Below are 21,724 nucleotides of genomic sequence, written 5' to 3'. Positions count from 1 at the left end.
TCCCACCAGTAGCTCTGAGCTTCCGGTACTCCCTGTCCTCACCGCCCCTTGCTGCCATCGTGTTCCTGAGCTGGCCCTCCTAGAAGGTGTGAAGTGGTCTCTCGTGGTTTTGAGTTGCATTTCCCTGTTGACTGATAGCAGTGAAAACCTTTTTGTGTGCTTAGTGGCCGTTTTAATTCTTCTTTGGGGAAATCTCTATCAATCCTTTGCTTAGTTTTAAAAATTGTGGTAAAAGATATAACATAAAATCTTTCATTTTAAATTTAACTTTTTTCAGTGCTACGGATCAAACCCAGGTCCTTACACCTACTAGACAAGTGCTCTACCACTAAGTCACAACTCAGTCCTACTTATCCATTTTATTTTTATTAGTTATTAAGTTGTTTACTTATTTTATTGGTGCTGGGGATTGAACTCAGGGGCACTTTACCATTGAACCACATCCCCAGCCCTTTTTATTTTGAGATAAGTTCTCACTAAGTTTCTGAGGGTCCTACTAAATTGCTTAGATTACAGGTATGGGCCACTGTGGGCCCAGCTCGTAACAATGTCATAAGGCTCATTCATGTCGTACCATGAATGTATCCAAATTTTACTCCTTTTCATGGCTCAGTACTATTCTGTTGTATAACATAGCATGTTTTGTTTACCCAGTCATCTGTACATGCCTACGTGGACTGTTTCCACATCTAGTCATTGAGAATGATACTGCTGTGAATATTGGCATACAAGTTTCTCATACAAGTGTCTCTTTTCAGTTCTTTTGAAAGAAAGAACTACCTAGGAGTGGGTTTGAGTTATGCTGTGCTGTACGGTAATTTTACATTTAGTTTTTTTTTTTTTTTTTTTAAGTTTTAACACATTTTCTTTTTTTTTTTTTTATTGTTGGTCATTCAAAACATTACACAGTTCTTAATACATCATATTTCACAGTTAGCTTTTGAGGAACAGCCAAACTGTTTTCCATAGAAGCTGCGCCATTTTATAGTCCCACCAGCAATGCACCATGGTTCAGATTTTTCTACATTGTCACCAACACTCATCATTTTCTGTTTTGTTTATTTGTTTTTCTTTTTTAAATAATAGCAATCCTAGTGGGTGTGATGTGGTACTTCCTTGTAGTTTTTTTTTTTTATAATTTTTTTTTTTTAGTTGTAGTTGGTCACAATACCTTTATTTTATTTATTTATTTTTACGTGGTGCTGAGGATCAAACCCAGGGTCTTGCACGTGCTAGGTGAGTGGTCTACTGCTGAGCCACAACCCCAGCCCTTCCTTGTGGTTTTGATTTATGTTTCTTTAATGATTAATAATGTTGAGTGACTTTTTTGGGGGGAGGGGTTGGGTATTAGAGCCACATCCCCAGACTTTTTTATTTTGAGACAGGATCTCACTAAGTTGCTTAGGACCTTGCTTAGTTGCTGAGACTGTTTTTGAACTCACAATCCTCCTGCTTCAGCCTCCTGAGCTGTTAGGATTAAGGTATATGCCACTGAGCCCAGTCTGAAGGACTTTTTGAGTACTTACTGGTATCGGTATGCCTTTTTTTGAGAAATGTCTGTTGAGTTCTTTTGCTTGCTTTTGAATAGAGTTGTTTATCTTTTTGTTGCTGTGTTATAAAAGTTCTTTGTAAACTGTGCGAGATGATGCACGCCTATAATCTCAGGGGCTAGGGAGGCTGAGGCAGGAGGATTAGGCTTCAAGGTCAGCCTCAGCAATTTAGCAAGGCCCTAGGCAACTCAAGAAGACTCTGTCTCAAAATAAACTATAAAAAGGGTTGGGGATGTGGCTCAGTGGTTAAGTGTCCCTAGTACCAAAAAAGAGGTCTTTGTATATTTTGGATATTAGGTCTTTATTAGACAAATCATTTGCAAATATTGTCTTTTCAACTTTCTTGATGGTGTTTTATGAAATAAAAATGTTACGATTTTGCTAAAGTCCATTTTTTGTTATTGGTGCCTGTGCATTATTTATCATGTTGAGACCATTTCAGAGAGATCTATGTGTATGTCTTCCTCTTCCTCTAGGAGTTTCATAGGTTCACCTCTAACGTGTATGTCTGTGATTTATTTTGAGTATACATTTTTACATATGATGTGAGATAGGAGGATTGTGATATTTTTGGTCTTTATTTTTCAACGATGAAAATTCCCTGGAAGGGGCTGGGGATGTGGCTCCAGCGGTAGCGCGCTCGCCTGGCATGCGTGCGGCCCGGGTTCAATCCTCAGCACCACATACAAACAAAGATGTTGTGTCCGCCGAGAACTAAAAAATAAATATTAAAAATTCTCTTTCTCTCTCTCTCTCTCTCTCTCTCCCTCCTCTCTCACTCTCTCTTTAAAAAAAAAGAAAAGAAAAGAAAAGAAAATTCCCTGGAAGGAGAGAGCTCAAGTGGAAAGAAGGGGCTTAACCGCTACTGGCCTTCACTCGGCTTTGCCCTGACAGCTCCTGGCTGCGATTGGCCTCCCCGCTGCCGTGGCCCATCCACCTCCCACCACGTTCCCCACCTCCTCCTGGAGGATTTTCCACAAGTGTGCAGCAGTACTTGAGATCTCTGAGACCCTGAACCGACATCCTCATGGGCCTCTGAGGTGCCCCAAACCCAAACCCAAACCCAAACCCAAACCCAAACGCAGAGGGCCATGTGGAGCTGGCGGTGAGATCTGCTACCTGTGCTTTCGGTATTCTGGTGAATTTATGACTCAGTCGTGTGGCTTTGAGGTATACTGTGCACACACCTTTTTAAAAGGCCAAAGTATCTACGTATGGAAGGCCCGTGCTGTCCTTCTCAAGCAAATACCAAACGCCATGCTCAGATTGGGCTGCAGCGTGGCATCTGCAAGTGGCTCTGCCAACCTGTATGATTTTCCTTCTCTCGTCCGTTGTTCTCAGGTGCCCCTTAGTGAGGCAGTGTTATAATTTCTGGTTTCTAGTGGGGCGGCAGAGGCACGGGGAGCCAGGACATTTGCTCCCGCAGGACAATCTGTGAGTGGAGGAATGGGGTGCATTAGCACACTCTCTCCGGGGGCCACTGGTCATTTCTACGTGATGGGGAGGATCCAGGGGGAAATGACAACACAGTCGCTCACTTAAGGTAAGACATCCAGACCCTTGAAAATGTCTAGGCATCAAGAGGGCTTCTCTTTTTCTTTAAGGATGTTTGTGATTCTGAAGAGAAAACTTCCTGTGCACTGTGCCCAGATTCTGCCTGAAGACCCTGGGCTGGAATAGTTAGATTTTTAGTCAGGAGGAGAAGGATTATTCAAATGCTATCCACTCTGTCAGGTGCTGGGACAGGTGACAGGTGTGGGGGCATCAGGAGAGATATATAAACTGCTCCCTGTGGAACTCTAGGAGTCCACCAGCCCCTTGGGGTTGGCAGTGAAAGGCGCACGGAGTGAGAAGTGGAACAGCAGCTGAGTCAGCAGAACAGACCTACAGCCCGGGCCTTGGAGGCAGGGGACTGTAATGGCTGCTGGGATGTAGAGGACGATGGCCTGGGCTGGCTCTGTCAAGATTTCAACAGGTATAGAGAGAGACAGCACCCAGTAGGAGGCTAAAAATGGGCCAAGGGCATAGACAGGAACAGTGAGGGACAGAAAGGCAGATGGGAGCACCAGGGCAGAACATGCGGCCAGAGGAGCATCCTTGCTGAAGCCAGGGGATGGTCAGAAAGGCAGAGGGGAGTCCAAGGGCAAGGTCATGATTTAGAAGCACAGGGCTGAGGCTGCATTCCACTAGGGAGGAAGGGGTGATGGTGCTGGTAGGATGTGAATTTGCAGTTCAGCTGGAGGGAACCTCGTGAGAAGCTGCCCCGTGCCCTGGCTGCACCTGGGGAGGATCCATCTTCCAGTCAGGGGAAAAGTCCCTGCTCAATCCCACCTGCCCAAGAGCTACTGCTTTTGTCTCTAGAATGGGTATTCAAACATGGGTTTGGACTTGGGGATTCACAGTCCAGTGCACTGACACAGAGACCAAATCACCACTGCAGGGTGCACGCTCTGGCCCACCTCCCTTGCAGGTACCTTCTAATTGATCTCCCTCCACCCTGCCCCTTGAGGACCAGGATGGAGTAGGTGGCTCCTTTCTCCTACTGGTATAAAGTCCAGCCCAGAGCAAAGCTGCCCTCTCTCTCTTGCAGTATTTATGTTTCAGACTTCTCTGGGTTAGAGGAGGTAATTAACTGTTTTAGTTTAAAAGCCCTCCTGCTGGGTCCCAGTCTGCGTGGGAGAATCAAAGTAAACAAGCAAAAGGGAAGAGTGTCATCAAAGGACCCTGCACCTCCCTTTCTTCATCATGGGCCATTTGCTGCAGGTGCTGTGGATCACCCACGCAGGGCAGGGTCCGGGGCCTTTCATTCTTTTTAAGAGTAAATCAAGAGTGATGGGATCATAATTTAATGAGGCAGTCTTTCCATGGCTCCATATGCGCACCAGATAACAGACAAGTCACCTGTCCCTGGCCTGAATGATTTTAGAGTGATGCTTGCAACAGGTTTTGGCTGATGACTTTCTCTAGTTTTCAAGCCAACTTGAAATTTGTTGCTGGAAACTAATCCAAATTGTTCCCTTCATGTAAATTTTGACAACCAATTTTTTAAAGTGCAAAAGATTTCTTCATTTTTATGGAGGAAAACATCCATTTCCTGGGAGGTAGCAAGTTTTGGAGATGAGGTGGGCCACTCCCCGGCAGGCTGGCGGAGGTGGGTTATAAACCATATTGCCAGCAAAGACCCCTGTCTATGCCAGCTGCCCTAACATCACTTGTCTAAGGTGCTGACAAAGAATCTTGTCTCCTTAAGTGGAAGCTTATAAAAATTCACAGATGGAAGTGTCTAGGTCTTGCAATGACACCAGCCAAGCTAATGTTAACTTGAGCTGGCTGCAGGAGCAAGTCCTTGACTTCTCGTCTCCAGATGAAGGTGGACGCAGTGTGGCCTAGCAGCTTCCCTAAACAGGATTCTTTAGATTCGTTGGTGCATTAATTAGTCTTCCTGGCAGCCAGGAATGAAGAAATCAGGTAACGCAATGTAATGTGTGGTGGCAGAGATCAAACACAAAAGAAACATGTCTTGCAGGTACATGAGACTGGACCACAATTCTCAAAAACTGTTTTTCAGGTAGGCAAGTCTTCAAAACTAAAAGTGAATAGAACAAATAAATAAATAAAAACTCTCCATGCAAAGTATCACCAGTTAAGTCCATCTTTGTATACTTTGATTGCTGTGACTCAAAAATACTCTCATTTTGTAGCAGCTGATCATTTATTTTTATTTATTTGTTGTGACTTGTCTTGCTTCCTAATTATTTCCCAAAGAAAATTGTAACTAAAAAGGCTTTTTTAAAATATATATTTTTAGTTGTAGATGGACACAATATCTTTATTTTATTTATTTTTATGTGGTGCTGAGGATAGAACCCAGGCTCTCACACATGTGAGGTCAGTGCTCTACCACTGAGCCTCAGTCCCTGCCCAAGGCTTTATTTCTTTTCGTTGGCAAATTTTTCGTTGTTTTGAAGGGTAGTACTTTTCCATCCTGTTCTTAATTGATTTTACTTTTTAAAAAAATCAACAAGGAAAAGAAAAAAAAAAACACAGGATGGGGGCAATGAGCCCTCAAGACACTTTATTTTTGAATAGGCAGGTTGGGAAGCCCCTGAGGCCTGAGGTTTGGTGACAGCAGAGGGCTGGACTCTGGGACCAAGTGCGCGGGAGGCAGCTGAAGTCAGGTATGCGGAGAAGGCTGCACAGCCTGCCATGCCACCCAGTCCCCAACACTGGGCGCACCGGATCTCCCGTAATTAAATGCTTCCCTTGAGCAAATGCTAACAAAACAATGCACGGTGGGCACCGCATTTGGTTCTCCTTGCGTTTTCCACCTTTCCGTTGCCAGCTCTTCACGTCGCCTTCCCAGCAGTCCCATTCCTTGGCCGGTGCCAGCCAGGCGCACTGCGCAACCACTTGGGTTTTCTTCCCTCTTTTGCGCCCAGTGAATTTTCATAAAGCGTTTAACGTGAGAACAAGCAGGTTCATTTCCCATGCGGTGGGCCAGCGCCCCGCATCATGCCGGGTTTTGGCTTCCGAGGCCCAGGCCTCGCCCAGCAGCGAGAACTCCTGCCAGAGCCCGCCTGGTACCGGCACCAGGTTCCCTGTAGCGGAACAGATGTGCGGCCGCTCTGCGGCCTCCGGAAACGGCACATCAAAACGAAGCTGCAGCCTTCCTGCAAGATGGAGATGAGAGTCTCCTGGGCTGGCAGTTCTGCCAGGAAAGGGCTCTGGACGTGCAGGAGAGGGCAAAGGCATTCCACCTAGCCACACACCTGGCCTCGGGACCCTGAGGTCCTCCTAGTGCAATCGGCTGTCAACCGCCTGTCACATCACAAGGCCGGTTAGTCTTCCTCTAATCAAGTGCAGACCCGAAAACCCAGGATTTTCTTTTTAGTATAGAAAGAGGCTACACACAAAAAAGTGGGATTGTAAGGAAAGTTGAAAGGTTTTGAATCTGGCCTTTCATATATTCCCAGTAACTGCTTGAACCACGCATGAAAATCTGGAGCATGGGAAGTTCCAATGTGATACTTAGGCGTGAGCCTTGTGACAAGGACACTGCTGCCCAGGCAGACTTTTGGGGAGAAGCTGAGCCTTGCAGCTTCCAACATAGCCCAGGGATGAGAATGGCCTGTTCCTGACGGTGACAAGGTCAGTGAGCCTCGAGGAAAAGAACAGGAATGACTCACCCTATCACTCCCCGATGTTAGGAAGGAGGACCAATGGCGTGAATGCCAGAGGGAGGCTTTGGAATGAAATACACAGACAATCCTTGATTACATGGGGTTCCGTTCTGATAAGCCCATCATGATTTAAAATGTCACAAGTCAAAAGTGCTCTTCACACCCTGAACCCACCAAACACCTTGGCTAGCGGCAGGGCAGGCTGTGGGGTTCCCTCTGCGCCCCCTCAGGATCACAGGGCTCCCTGGGAGCTGGAAGCTGTGCCCTCTGCCCTCGAAGTCCCTAGGAGTAGATAGTGCAGGTTTTCCACCATACCTGTCTGAAGAACAGAGAGGGTAGACTTATGTGGAGCCTCACAACCAGCCTATGGTTAAGGCGAGCAGAACTCACTCTCAGCTCCCAGTCTCCTGATTGACCTGCAGATCCCCCTCTTTGCACTCTAGGGGACCAGTGGGTCACCTATGGGCTTGGTAAACTTTTGTTTTCTGCTTAAACTCCTTTAGACAAGATTCTGTGGTTGGCTACCAGAATTCTTGACTAATGCCAGGATCACATTCTACATGCAATCTGTCACCTGTCTTTTTCAATCAACAACAGGTAGGTGCCTCTGTGTAGGGCCTGATCTACGTAAGCATGGGGAAGGGCTGTAGAGTACTGTTGATGGCTGCTCCATTATTTACCCAATCAATCCCATGATGATTAAGATCTAATTTTCTCCATTTTTTCCCTATAATTCATTCATTCAAGAACTATTAACTGAGTATGTTTCTGTGCCAGGTACTATTTTAGGTAATGTAGAAAACCGCTCCCAGTCTACATGGAATTCACAACGTGGGTCTGGTGTCCCCAGAGCCTAAACAAAAGGAAAGCCCAGGGAACTTGCATCTCTTGGCACTGAGGCAGGTCCCTAAAAGGGTCAATCTACTCCCACATAATGGCAACCAGCCTGTCCAAGGATGGGATTCAGCATATGCTACTCCCATACACAGGCCCTGGGCATTTGACAGAACAGCAGAAAAGGGAGGCCACTGTCTTCACTCCTTCCCCTTCTCCCTGGAGCAGGTCATAAAACCTTCATTCCAGAGGTCCTTCCTAAACTCGAAGGAAAGGAGCATCCTCGTGATGAAAGACACCAAGGAGAAGCTGAACACACAGGCCTTGGTAAGTCCCCCTCCTCTGTCCAGCCAGGCTTCTGCATGACTGTTGGTTCTGAATCAAACCCAAGCGTAAAATCCAGTTTCCCATTTCTTTGGACCTTCATTTATGAAGGCTCCCAGGTCATGTAAAACTTATATAAAATAAATGCTTATGCTTTGCTCTTGTTAATCTGTCTCTTATTATAGGTGACCTGGCAGTGAACCCTGTGATAGGCAAGGAAAAGATATTCTTTTGTTCCAGAGCATCATCTAATCACAGACCTCTTCTTTTGCATGAAATCAGACCTGAAATATCTAGAGTCTACTTTCCTCCACACACGGAAGCCTTCGGGTTGTTGGATTCTTCAGGAATCCAGGTATTTAGTATGCTTTCCTTCTCTCAAAAACAAATAAAACCATACAGAGCAACCTCTTACTGCTTCATTCCAACTTAGAAACCTAAACTCTGGAATCCTGATCAGTAACTGGGCAGGAACAGAAGGCCACCGGTTGCTGACGGTCATTTACTCACCACAATCTTTGGGTCTATGCTGTCAGTGCAAAATGTGACCACTGTCCATTTCTTCCTTTGTCTAGCTGCTGTTGTTATGGCCCAGGAGCGATGCTGATTTTAAAGGTGACTTGGCTCTGGTAAGCTGATTTCTCAGGTCTCCTTCAGTTAGTTCCAGCCATAAATGCTCCCTTTGGGCTGCGAACCCAGAAGGCTACAGGGAGTGAGAGGTTCTCTATGGTTTTCAGGCTGCGTGCATGTGTAAGTGCTTTGAACAGAGGTGATTGAGGGGTTAACTGTATACAGTGAGTTATGACTTTTTTTTTTTTAAAAAGAAAGGAGAGCAAGGGATAGAGAGGAGTATGAAAATAATGAACAATACAAGGGAGTATTTCCCTGAAATCTCCTGGTCTCTCTGATCATCTTAGGGATTCACTTTTTTTTTTTTTTAATTTTTTAGTTGTAGATAGACATAATACCTTTACTTATTTTTATGTGGTGCTGAGGATTGAACCCAGTGCCTTACACATGCCAGGCAAGCGCTCTGCCACTGAGACACAATCCCAGCCTAGGATTCACCTTCTTGCTAAAACCAGATAGGTGAGCTAAGCTCAGAGAGGGTACAACTATGGTGTGAAGCACTCAAAGTTCCTAGCATAAGCTGGACGCAGCGTAGCTGCCCAGCTGGGAATTAAAGGTTTGTGAGATTAACTGAAGAGTTGCACTGCAGTCTGCCCATCTCCCACCAAAAATGATCCACCTGTCTCTCAGTCAGACACACACACACACACACACACACACACACCAATTTTCTCCATGTCTGTTAGGTTCTTGTAGATAGAAGTAGATGTCCCATCTTTAGGCATGGTGGATTCTTCCTTACTTTCTTATAGTTTGTAAGCATGATCAGTAACTTAGGCCCTAGGGTAAGAATCACAGAGAATCAGTCTTTTGGGAGGGGCCTTTGAAGTTACCATCATGGCTACTGAACAGTCCTACAAATATTTGAGTCCTGCAAATGCCTGAGACTTTTGTCTTTGAACGCCCATAGTTCAATATAACCATTTTCTGATTTTTCAGTTTTCCAAAAGAGACTTAAAAATGTAAAATGTTTAAAAAATTCATAGTAATGCAGAAAGAGTAGTACAACTTTTTTTTTTTTTTTTTGGTACTGGGGACTGAACTCAGGGGCACTTGACCACTGAACCACATCCCCAGCCCTATTTTGTATTTTTTTTTTTTAAACTTTTTTTTTGAGAGAGAGAGAGAGAGAGAGAGAGAGAGAGAATTTTTTAATATTTATTTTTTAGTTCTTGGCGGACACAACATCTTTGTTGGTATGTGGTGCTGAGGATCGAACCTGGGCCGCATGCATGCCAGGCGAGCACGCTACCGCTTGAGCCACATCCCCAGCCCCCTATTTTGTATTTTCTTTAGAGACAGGGTCTCACTGAGTTGCTTAGCACCTGGCTTTTGCTGAGGCTGGCTTTGAACTCTGATCCTCCCGCCTCAGTTTCCTGAGCTGCTGGGATTACAGGTGAGCGCCACCATGCCCGACTAGTACCACAATTCATGAGGGTCACTATAAGCATCCTTCAAAAGCTAAAAACATTATATATATATACACAACTCAGAATGTCTTGGGGTGGAGGGAGTGCTTATGTTTATCTGCCATGAAATACACTGCCACAAATGATGGTATTCCTGAGATAAAAGTTCAGAGTGTTTGGGGCCTCAGTTTCCAAATCTGCAAGATGAATTTGGAGGTTCTTTCTGTCTCCACCACTCAACCTTCGCTGTGTCACTGTCCTCTGGTTAGTTGTCGTAAGAGAATGTGCTCTCCAAACAGTGGAAATGCTCACCTGTGTTACCTTCTTTTGAGTAGAAATTATAACACATGCTGGCCTAATATTTAGATTTACTATATATTTTATGGTAAACATATAAAATATCTAATGTTTCGAGCACTCTTTAGATGGAATCATAGAAGTTTTCAATCTTTGTCATTTCAGATGAAAATGATGTTTAAAAAGTTAGCTGAAAGTTAATATTTACCTTTATAGCTATATCTAATATATAATTATGAGACATATTAAAAGAATAATGTTTACCATCTTTAGATGACTTGTATTTTCCTTTTTTTTTAAAGGATATTCTCAAATAACTTTTTTTTTTTGCAGTGCTATGGCTGGAACCCATGGCCTTGCACACACCAGGCAAGCGCTCCCTCACCAAGCTTCGGCGTCGGCCCCTTACCCTCTTTAAACTGTACTGAAGAAGCATTAGCTGATTTAAAAGCCCAGGCATTTTGAGAACTTTAAAGCAGTTGAAGAAAAGAGGGCAAATCAGAAATATCCAATGAAAACTATTTGTAATGGTTAAAAAGCTATGTGATGTACCTATTTTAGTATTTAGAAATTGACATCTTTGATCTAGATATTTGGTTTACTTGATCTGATGGGTTTGGGTGGGGCTTGGACTCAGGTACTTTGAAAGGCCTCCCAATTGGTTCCAAAGAACAGTCAACCTGAGAACCCTGCCCCAGGGGTACATGAGCAAATGCCTGGCCCTCCAGAAGCAGCCCCCTACACTCAGGTGAGAAAGGCCTGCTGAGGGGAGAGGAAGCAGCGGTCCCCTGGGCTCCTGCCACAGATCCTCAAACAGCACACTGCCCATCACATAAACCACCACGAGCTCCCTCCATTTTACCACGTGCCATTTCTGTTTACAACATATTGGCAAATACTGGCAATGTGCTGTCATGATCTTTGCTGTGGATGCTGATTTACCCCTGGTCCTTTGTTTGCTGCTCCCACCTGTGCACTGAAGAGAGGAACCTCATGGAGGTGGAGCAGGAAGGCAGTCATATGCTGGAGGCCACTAAGGCCAGCCCTGCATTTTACAGATGAGCAAATGAAGAACTGAAGAAATTAAATAATCTCCCCATTAGCTAGGTGACCTGGCGTTGCCTATAATCCCAGCAATTTGGGAGACTGAGGTAGAAGGACTGCAACTTTAAGGCCAGTCTGGACAACATAGCAAGACCCCATCTCAGAAAAAGAAATAAAGAAAAGGATTTTGATTTTTGTTTTTTTTTTTTTTTGAGAGAGAGAGAGAGAGAGAGAGAGAGAGAATTTTAATATTTATTTATTTATTTTTTTAGTTCTCGGTGGACACAACATCTTTGTTGGTATGTGGTGCTGAGGATCGAACCTGGGCCGCACGCATGCCAGGCGAGCGCGCTACCGCTTGAGCCACATCCCCAGCCCGGATTTTGACTTTTATTAAAATTTTTTTTTTGTAGTTGTAGATGGACAGAATGCCTTTATTTTTATTTGTATGTGGTGCTAAGGATCGAACCCAGTGCCTTGCACATGCTAGGCAAGCACTCTGCTACTGAGCTACAACCTCAGCCCAAGAAAAGGATTTTAAAAAGGATATTGTTTTCTGACCATAAAAAGAATATATCTCTTTATAGGAAAGCGCATACCTGTATTTTAATAGGTACCTATAATCCCACACCTGGTCACACCATGACATCACCATTTGGAGTATTGGAGCAAGGTCAGAACAGCCCAAGGCCACTGCTCCCAAGTCTCAGCCTCCTGCTTCCTTTATACTCTTAATCAGTAGTCACTCAACACTGGTTGAGGCCATTCTTTATCATCTGCGTTTGGCTCAGGTCTATGTTTTCCTGGCCCAAGCCCCTAAACTATTGCGCTGTAATTTCTGGAATGTTACAACCATTCCCTGCAACACCATCCACTCTGTTGGAACTTCTACTTGGCTGAGTCCTGCTTCCTTTGAGGGGAAGAAGACTACACTGCCCTGTAAGGACGGCCAGGAATAGACGGAGACGTCCTCTTCATACATGTCACTGTCCCTCTCCCATACCGTTACTCCTCCACACACAGGAGTCCAAGTCCCCCTTTCAAATCCTTGCTATGCTCATCAGTAGAAATGTCTCCCTGTAGCCCAAGGGAAATCCCATCTCACGACCCTAGTATCTTCCAATACCCACCTTGGTGATGTGGTCACACTTGGGTCTCACACAAAGGAATGAGAAAGGGAATTTTCCAAGTCAACAAGAAGATGGCCAAGCACTGAGAGCTGATCATCTGCCTTCACCTTGATACATCTTCCAACACTCTCTGCCCCTGTTGCACACCGTGCTCACCATCACCCCACAACCGCATGCACTTGCTTAGCTCCTTCTTGTGCTAAGCAAGATCAACCTGCTGCAATCACAGACCCAAAGCTACAGAGGCTCACACACTGAAGTCAATTTGTCTTTCACTCAATAATTTGTCTTTCACTCAAAAATTCACACATAGATTGGTGGTGTGGGGTCAGTGGGAGGTTCCTCCTCTCGGGTACCCAGAGGCCCAGCTGCTTCTCACTTGGTGCTCCATCATCCTGATCTGTGTGGCTGAAATTGGCTTGCCAAACCACGTTCCCGCCTGAGTGACTAGAGGAAGAGAGAGTAGAGGACAGGTGGCTTCCTTTTAAGGAATTAAATGTCATCTACATTCCTATGCAATTTATATGCTCACTGCAACTGAGGCTGGGACTTGTAGGCTTTGAAAGGTAGAGCATTTGTATGCTCAGACTTAAAAGAAGGAGGCCATTAACCTCTGCCACACCCCTGTGCAACAACCACACCATGTCCGTACCATTAAACATGTTTCTCTACACTGAATTTTTGCATTTCTGGTCATTGAAAGAAGGGTGCATTTTTAAATCCCCTCGACCCACAACAGGGCTTCACACACTTGAGTGGTTGAACAAATGAGTGAATGTATTCTCTCTTCCAGCAAACCAAATCTCAGGCCCAGGCAAGAGCAAAGGAGAATTAAAAGGGAACAAGAATCAAGGATGCTATGATGGTATCAGTTGGAACTATTAAACCTGAAGTCCAAGTTGGTCCAAGTTTGGTGGTAGAATCACAAGAAACTCATCCTGCCGAGAGTGGGCACTTGGGGATCAGGGGATTATGCACCCTCCCAGTGGGCAGCTCCCTCCCTTGAAGAAGGAGACAGGAAGTGGCAGAGCCAGTTATACCAGAATTATCACATGGCTGGCAACCCTGGATCAAAGGAGATGTGCACGGGGACAGGGAGAAGCCAGGAGTGCTACCTTAGCGAGGTCCCTGTGAAGGAAAGAGACTTCCTCACCACCATGTTGATTTCTGAGGATCCTACAGCTTCCCCTGGGCAGGCCTTATAATTCCATCTCTCATAAGCCCCGCAAAGGGGTCAGAATTGAGTCATTATTCTGGGACATTATTCTTATGCTTTCCCAGTTATGAGCTCTCCAGAAGTCCTGGCATGTCCTTCCTCTCTGGGAGACAGGGTCACCTCCCAGGTTCCCCTGCTGTCTTCTGGGATGCAGCCTTGGTAGAATGTGAGCCTGATGGGTTTCCCATCTTTGTGGAGCATCCTAAGCCACATGAGCTTGACCAGGTCCCAAGGTTGCCCTCCCATGAAACTCTCTGACTTTTCTTAGCCCAACACTGCATACCCAGCTGTGCCTACTTCTCACCAGGCACTGATCCTGCCCACAAGGAGCAGGGCTCAAAGCACCCAGGTGTCCTCGTGATAAGCATCAGGGTAGTTTTTCTTGTCACACACCTGATGCTGATGCTGATGCTGATGTCAGGGCTTTGGCAGTGCCAAGTGCTTATGTGCTCAGAATGGCTTTGTCTGTGAATATGTGTTAGGGGAGTTGACTATGGGACCTCTGCTTGCAATTCTAATGCCTCATTCATCTATTCAGTGATTCCCTGATTCACTCATTTTTAGTTTGTTCTTTTCCACAAATTGGTAAAAAATGATTTTACTATTTCCCACACTATTATGTAACTATAGTGGCAACTCAAAGATTCTAGTATAATGTAATATTTATGAATTACTTAATCCTCCTTTCCTTTAATCAATAAGAACTGGTGGAATAAAGAAATATAAACTACATAATGAACGAACATATGACAATATTTCAAGATCTCTTAAGCTTCTCCATTAATGGTTATATAATGAATTACTGGAGTTCTTTTTCTTTTCTTCTCTTTCTCTGTCTTCCATTCATAGATCTTTTTTTTTTTTTTTGTACTAGGGATTGAACTCAGAGGTACTTAAACACCGAGCCACATCCCCTGTCCTTTTTTATGTTTCAATAGAGACAGGGTCTTGATGAGTTGCTGAGGGCCTTACTAAGTTGCTAAGGCTGGGTTTGAACTCGCTATTCTCTGGCCTCAGCTCCCGAGTAACTGGGATTATAGGCATGTCCACTACACAACGGCTCCATTCATAGGATTGAACTGACACATCTGAATGCAACTGGCTTCCACTGGTAATCACATGGAGCCACTACTGACCTTTTGCTCCCACTCAGTGACCACCAGAAACCCTGGGTTATTATGATACACAAGCTCCTAATTTTTATTTTGTATAGTGGTAAATGGCCTGCTTGCCCTGTCCAGTTATGGGATAAGTTCTTGAGCTCCCTTGGAATATCACTTCAAGACCACAGAAGGCTATCTGCCAATAACATTCCTTTTCAGGTTATTCCTCAGTTTTTATATAAATCTGAACCCACTGGCTCAGCTCCACCTAAGTGTGGATTTTCTAGGCACTTAGCCCCATCACCCTCCGCCCTTCCCATCTCCTGACATGACCTGACTATATGGTGGTCCCTTCTACTGGCTACCATTTTGTATGTATTTAATAAAATGCTTCTTGAATCAAATTGAATAATAAGAATGAAAAGTAGATGCAAATGGGTTCTTTCAAGAGAGTGTCTGAAGATGTGGAAGGAGAAACAAGTGGTACAGCCCAGGGTTGTGCACTATGGAAAGGCAGAACTTCCAGGAAGAATTGAGAGCAATACCATTCAAGGCAACTGCTTTGCTAGTTTTTCTGGTGGAAGTCAACCATCAAAGCAAAGTTGCTCAGATGCTAAAACTGGATTGTGAAAAACAAACAAGAACACAATGTGCTGTTATTTAAAAATTACTCATTTGGAAAGACATAAATCCAATATTGTCACAAACACTGTAAGCTGTTCATCCTCAATTGTGAGCTAGGAAATTGGTGAACATCACATTCTAAAATTAAAATGAAGGCGATGTTGGAAAACAGTTCTCAAAAGATGTATTGAGACAGAACTCTGAGAACAGGCCAACAAATTCTGGCCAAAAGACCAGATAGTTGACTGTTTGATAAATGCATAATAAGACAGTAGAATTTTATTGATAGTATTACTAATTGAAGCTGAGCTACTCTAAAATGGAGAGGTTAATTAACGAGTGTGGATTTGGTACAAAAACAAAGTTACCAAAACAAAGCCAAGAATGGAGGAATATCAAAATGGGGCCCTATCTCTGATAATGGGGTGTTTCCTTTTGGGGAAAAAGAACTTACGAAAATGGTGGTTCGTTCATAAGACAGCTATAATATTGGGAAAATAATTAGTTACTGCCAACAGAGATCTAATATTCCCATTAACCACATTTATTGATAAGCCACGTGTCATGGTGTATGTCTATAATCCCAGCAACTCCAGAGGCTGAGGCAGAAGGATCACAGGTTTGAGGCCAGCCTGGGCAACTGAGAGAGACCCTGTCTCAAAATAGAAAGGGCTGGGGATGCAGCTCAGTGCTAGAGTGCTTGTCTAGCATGTGTGAGGCCCTGATTCCATCCTCATTACCTCAATAATAATAAAAATATCGATAATAATAAATTATTAATATGGTTTAGGTTAGGGTTCTTTTAGGTTTATTATTAGTAAGGCCAATCACGAGGTCCATAGGAAAAGAGGTACTGGAGCTCCCAACTAGTAAATACATTCAACTGAGGTGGGTTAGTTTCCGAAGTTACCATAACAAATGATCACAAATTTTGCAGTTTAAAACAACAGAAATTCAGTCTCTCATTCCAGAGACTAGAAATTTGAGATAACTTTATCAGCAGGACTGAGATCCCTCCCTGGAGAAGCCTCCTTCCTCCTCCCGCTTCTGCAGCTGTTGGAAGTCCTTGTGGCCACATCACTCTGAGCTCTGCCTCTGGCTTCTCTATGTGTCTCTTATGAGGCCACCTGCCATTGGGTGTAGGGCCCACACAGACAGTTCATGATGATCTTCACCTGTAGATACTCAAATGCATTTGCAAAAACCTTTTTTCTAGGGAGCTGGGGAGATATATATATCTCAGTTGGTAGAGTACTTTTCTTACATGCACAAGGCCTGGTTCCTTCCCATCCCCAGCACCAAAAAAAAAAAGAAAAAGAAGATCACATTCACAGGTTCTAGGGATTAGAAGCTACCGTTCAATCTACCACAGGCAGTCTGCTTCACAAACAATGGAATGAATGAAACTTTAAAGGTACTAGAAAGCAGTATGATAATAAAAGTGAGTTCTCCCTTTCCCATCTCTCCCTCTCCTCCCTGCTCCATTTAGAGTAAAAGTGCCTGAATTTCTTGAGGACTTTGGCTTGGGGGTCTTGGGGCTGTCACAGACTCACAAAGTAGGTGAGTTGAGCAGATCTCAGAGGAGACTGGGGGCGACCCTAACTCACACGACTCCTTGGCAACATTTTGGGTCCCAGTGGCACCCACACTGCCCAAATGCCAAGCTCACCTTTTTGTTCTTGAATCCCTCTAATGCTACATCACACATCCCAGTGCTGTCTGCAAATGCAATCAGCCACCATATTCCTTCTGCACATCATTGCCCATTCTCTCCGTTTTGCTGCCTACCTCTCCCGGAAGAACACCTCTCAAGGGGAGAGGGAAGATGATACTTCTGAACCACTGCCTTCATGACATGGGTTTCCCACTGAGAATGCTGCCTCTTCCACTGAGGACTAGTAGATGGCTTTCATCTTTTAAAGAGGGCTTTTTCAGATGGCTGGCTAAGATCCGGAACCGTAAAATCAGATACTGTTAGTGCTGAAGGCAGGACCACAATTATCTAGCCATTTTAGAGAGGAGGAAGCACAAGTCCCAGAGCCATAAACAAATAGCTGAAGGTCACTCAACATCCTGGGGGCTCAGCCAGGACTAGAATGTAAGTCTCCTGGTGCCCATCCAAGCAGCTGTTCACTACATCACTTAGGGGTGTGCAGGATGAACACAAAGCCTGCTCCTGTTATGTCTGACACACCTCCATGGCCCCATTCAATGAGATCATCACCCCAATGAATACAGTCAATGATATTTACTGAGTGTGTACTCCAGGCAGATGAGCTTGCACACTCAGGTGAGTCATGATTACACAGTATCCAAAAGGCTATGAGGCTCTGATCTGCTGCTACATTTGGGAGCTGAATGGAACTAAAGTCACCTTGTTCAGCTTTTGATTCTTCACCACGCCCTTAGATGAAAAGAAAAGTAGTTGGAGCTAATATCTCCACTTTAAGGGCTCAAAGAAGTGCCCAATGTCATCATTTAAGTCAAAAGCACTCTTGATCTAGAAATAAGTCTCCTCACTTCCTTTCTTTTATTCAGCTCTAAAATTAAACAGGAACTCAAGGTCAACAACAGCACCAGTAACAAAGCTGTATGTATTAAAACCCATTGTCGATCAAATAAAGTATATCTCTTGGGAAGAGTAAAACCATCAACTAGCTACTCGCAAATGAGAGAGGCATTTTCTGGTTGACACAGTGACAGAAAAAGACCCAGATGGCAGATCCTCTTGGCATAGACTTATGTGCTCCGGCTGTCTAATATGCTCCTTCACTGCATCAATTCTTCTCGTATCAGAACCATCGCAGAAGTTTGCTTCTGTCCAAGGGAGAAGAAAACCTTTTTGTTTTCATCTGAAATATTCTCACCTTCCTCCTTTGGTGCTGGGATTGCCTGGAGGAGCTGACTAAAATGACCTGGATGGTTTGGTGAAATCTTCCAGCTCTGCCCTCGGACACATCCCACACAATCCCTTCCTGGTGAACAGAAAAGAGGCCTAGACTTTGGTGGACTATGTTACCTGGTCCGAACCTGACGCCTGATGAAGATTCAAAATTTATTCTAAAACAGGTTTTGGCATGTTGGACGGAGCATGTTGCAGTACTGCTGGCTGCAGAGTGAGTCCCGCGGGCTCGCCGCCCTGTCTTCCTTCGTGAGGAATCCCTGCCAATCTAGGATCTGCGAACTGCTTCTGCCAGCGAATCTCTAATTTAGCATATGTACAAAGCCAATTTTTGGACACCATGATGGAGCCTGGCACCTCTGCAGCCTTCCATATTTGCAATGTTCACAGTGAAATAATGAGTAACTAGCAAGAGAGAAAAAAAAAATATGACATGAAAAGGCTTTCTAAATTCACAGATAAATCGTCTATGTATTATATATGTGTCTGTGTCTCCCTCCTGCTTTTCCAACATAAACTTCCCCCATGCCTTTCCTTGTAGTTATTTCATTTAGATTTTCAATCTGGGATGCATTTAGCAAAAGCCAACACTGACAAAGATAAAATCCTGCTCCCCACTGAGAACATCTGATTTTTTAAATGTAGAAATGTTGCTCTTTACAGAATAGGACATTTCCTTTTTAATTAGCTTCAAAATACACCCAAATAATTTGCAACTAGGAAATGATAACCATTTTAGAGTACTTAACAGTAATTCCCATGCGTGCAAAACCAATTTGATGAGAAGCTCAAGCTAGTGAAACCTTCAGTTTTGAGCTTAAAAATTGGGCTGCTTCAGTGTAGACAGTTATCACTGCTACAAGAAAATTCACCTGACTCTCAGGTTTGTTGGTGAGGGATCTGAACCATGTCTTCATCCAGAAACTTGTGTCTGAGGTATGTTCATCAGAACATTTGGAAACAATTGTTAATTGAATCTCCAGCATGCTCATCCATCTTTGCTGAAAACGCAAGTCTGTCTCTCTCCCTTCCATAGATATTTTGCCAGTCTCTTCAATAGAGATAGCCATGGAAGCTCTATGTAATCACTTCATGCCATCTTTGAAAATAAACACATTTATTGTGTTCACCCACCACCATCTGCTGGTCCTGAGTCCCCAGAGGGGCATTTAGCAGGAGGAGCATTTTGACTTTTTCTTGCATACAAATGAAATAACATCTCTGAGCTAAGGGAGGGGGAGACTAGACAATTTTCTGATGTCTGTTTCTTCCAATGCTTGGCTCCTTGGCAATGGCCAACTTTTGGGCTACTTTGGTAGGTCCATCCTGCCCAGGTGAGCTCTCTCTGGTAGGCATGCTAGGGATGAATGAGCCCTCCCAAACCTTACCAACCCTTACATTTAAGGCTTCTCTTGGTAGAAAGTGGTCATCCGAGCCCTGCATGTGTAACTATAAATATTTCAGGCACTTGGCTGATGGCAAGCTTTGCACGGTATGCAGAAGCCAGGCTTGATGGCCCTGCCCTGGTGTGGGGCTCCCCAGGTGGCAGGGGCTGAGAGCGGGCAGTGCGGTTGGCAGGAGGTGGAAGTGCATGCCTCCAGTCATTCTGAGTAGCCCCTGGGCTGATTAGCGACGAGAGCTGACAGGCTCCTGAGGGGAGGGCCTGTCCAGTTTCTTTCTGTAGCAGGGATGACGGGCCAGGCATGGGGTCCTGAGGCAAGGACTGGGGGTGTTGTGTGTGACTGTGGCTACCTTCCTCATCAACAAAACCACACTCATGGTCTCTTTGGAGGATTACCATTAAGGGACGCCTGATGGCATAAGGCGCCGGGTTCTCCTCACCCCTCAGGGGCTCCGCCCAAGCCAGACAGAAGGGCAGGGCCGCAGCACCAGGAGTCAGAGAGGGGGATCGATATGTGTATATGGAACATAGTCACGGACAATTGAAGAGGCTCACACGTCACCCCGCAGGGAACTGCTTCAAACTGAAGTCTGTGGTAAATGACTCACGGAACCCACACCCTGACTAAGTCTGCCTGGGGATGGCCAGAAGTGACGTTTGTGACATTTGTGATTCAGAGTTACAGTGAATAGAATGTAGGTAAAGGATTCCAGAAAAGGCCTTGAAAATACAAACAGCTACTTAAACATGGAGGAATTTGTCATTCCTGAGAGATCTTGGAAGCCAGAATAATGATACAACCACTTTCTCAAATTTCGTGTGGAAGGAAAGACAAATTCATTGCCACACACAGCCTACAGTTTGAGTTCCCCTGCCTCAGCACCCTGAGACAATGCCTAACTCATCCCCATGTTGAGATTTCTTACTGATAGGCAATAGGATGACAGGCAACAGAGATGGTACAGTGATGGGAACCAAGACAAGGATTAGAATGCAGATGTTTTAAACTTCTAGCTTTTTTTTTCTTTTTTAGAAGATAGTAGAGAGAGTGAGAGATGATAGAGAGAGAGAGTAGAGAGAGAGTGAGAGAGGATAGAGAGAGAGAGAATTTTTAATATTTATTTTTCAGTTCTCGGCGGACACAACATCTTTGTTTGTATGTGGTGCTGAGGATCGAACCCGGGCCGCACGCATGCCAGGCGAGCGCGCTACCGCTTGAGCCACATCCCCAGCCCAAACTTCTAGCTTTTGATGAGGTGAAATTGATCAAGATTTTAAAAGATAAAACAAGTACTTTGGTTTTATCAAAGCCTAGCAGATTTCAAGAAAATCAGAGTTGAATTATAAGTTGGGATTCATTTACATGGTTTGTTGTTCCAGGATTGCTGCTGATTTTCCTGGTGAAAAAAAAATATGTATATTTCATGGCCAGGACTGCCGTATGTTGGATTATAACAGAGTCAATGAAAAAAGTTACCTCCAGACAGCGTAGTAGCATTGGTCAAGGCCCTCCAGGACAGACAGTGAGAAACAGACAAACTTATTTTAAGCAACTGGCTTGTCCAAAGTCAGCAGGACTTGATGTAGTCTGCAGGCAGAATTTTTTCTCCAGGAAGCCCCAGTTGGGCTTGTAGGGCCTTCATCTGATTAGATAAAACCCACCCCATTATGGAGAATAATCTTCCATACATAAAATCGACTGACTCTGGGTGTTAACCCCACCTACAAGATATTTTCCCAGCTACATCTAGGTTTATGTTTGATTAACAAAGTGGGGACAATACTTTAGTCAAGTTGGCACCTAAAACTGACCATACTAGTTGCTTTCTTCCAAACTATAAAGAAATAACAGAAGTCTTTGGTCTGTGGAGGTTCCAGCCCTCTCCCCTATGGGGGAGTCCCGCAAGCTGCTCCCCCAGAGATGGGCCAGGATACACCGGTGATCTACGGCTTCCTGTCTTCCTGGGGAGCAGAAGGGGAACTGGTGAACAAGGCAAAACAGAGGGGAGGAAGACCCACCGCCTTTATGACTTCCATTCTATTTCTGCCAGTGTCTCTGAGGCATTTACTCCAAATACA

The 21,724-nt window shown here is 44.6% G+C and overlaps 1 protein-coding gene and 1 long non-coding RNA gene across 16 annotated transcripts in view; one reads left to right on the top strand and one right to left on the bottom strand.

Annotated features, from left to right (window-relative positions):
- Positions 1-21,724, bottom strand: part of Clybl (citramalyl-CoA lyase) — a 249,039-nt gene that overhangs the window by 56,231 nt on the left and 171,084 nt on the right. The window lies entirely within an intron of this gene.
- On the top strand, positions 2,163-14,255 carry LOC120888514 (uncharacterized). Its single transcript, XR_005732198.2, has 4 exons — positions 2,163-7,891; positions 8,074-8,243; positions 8,464-8,517; positions 10,558-14,255. It is a non-coding gene; the product is annotated as an uncharacterized LOC120888514 (long non-coding RNA).

The sequence above is a fragment of the Ictidomys tridecemlineatus genome, chromosome 6 (assembly GCF_052094955.1).
Source record: "Ictidomys tridecemlineatus isolate mIctTri1 chromosome 6, mIctTri1.hap1, whole genome shotgun sequence".
Classification (NCBI taxonomy): Eukaryota; Metazoa; Chordata; class Mammalia; order Rodentia; family Sciuridae; genus Ictidomys; species Ictidomys tridecemlineatus.
This window is presented reverse-complemented; position numbering and strand designations above follow the sequence as displayed.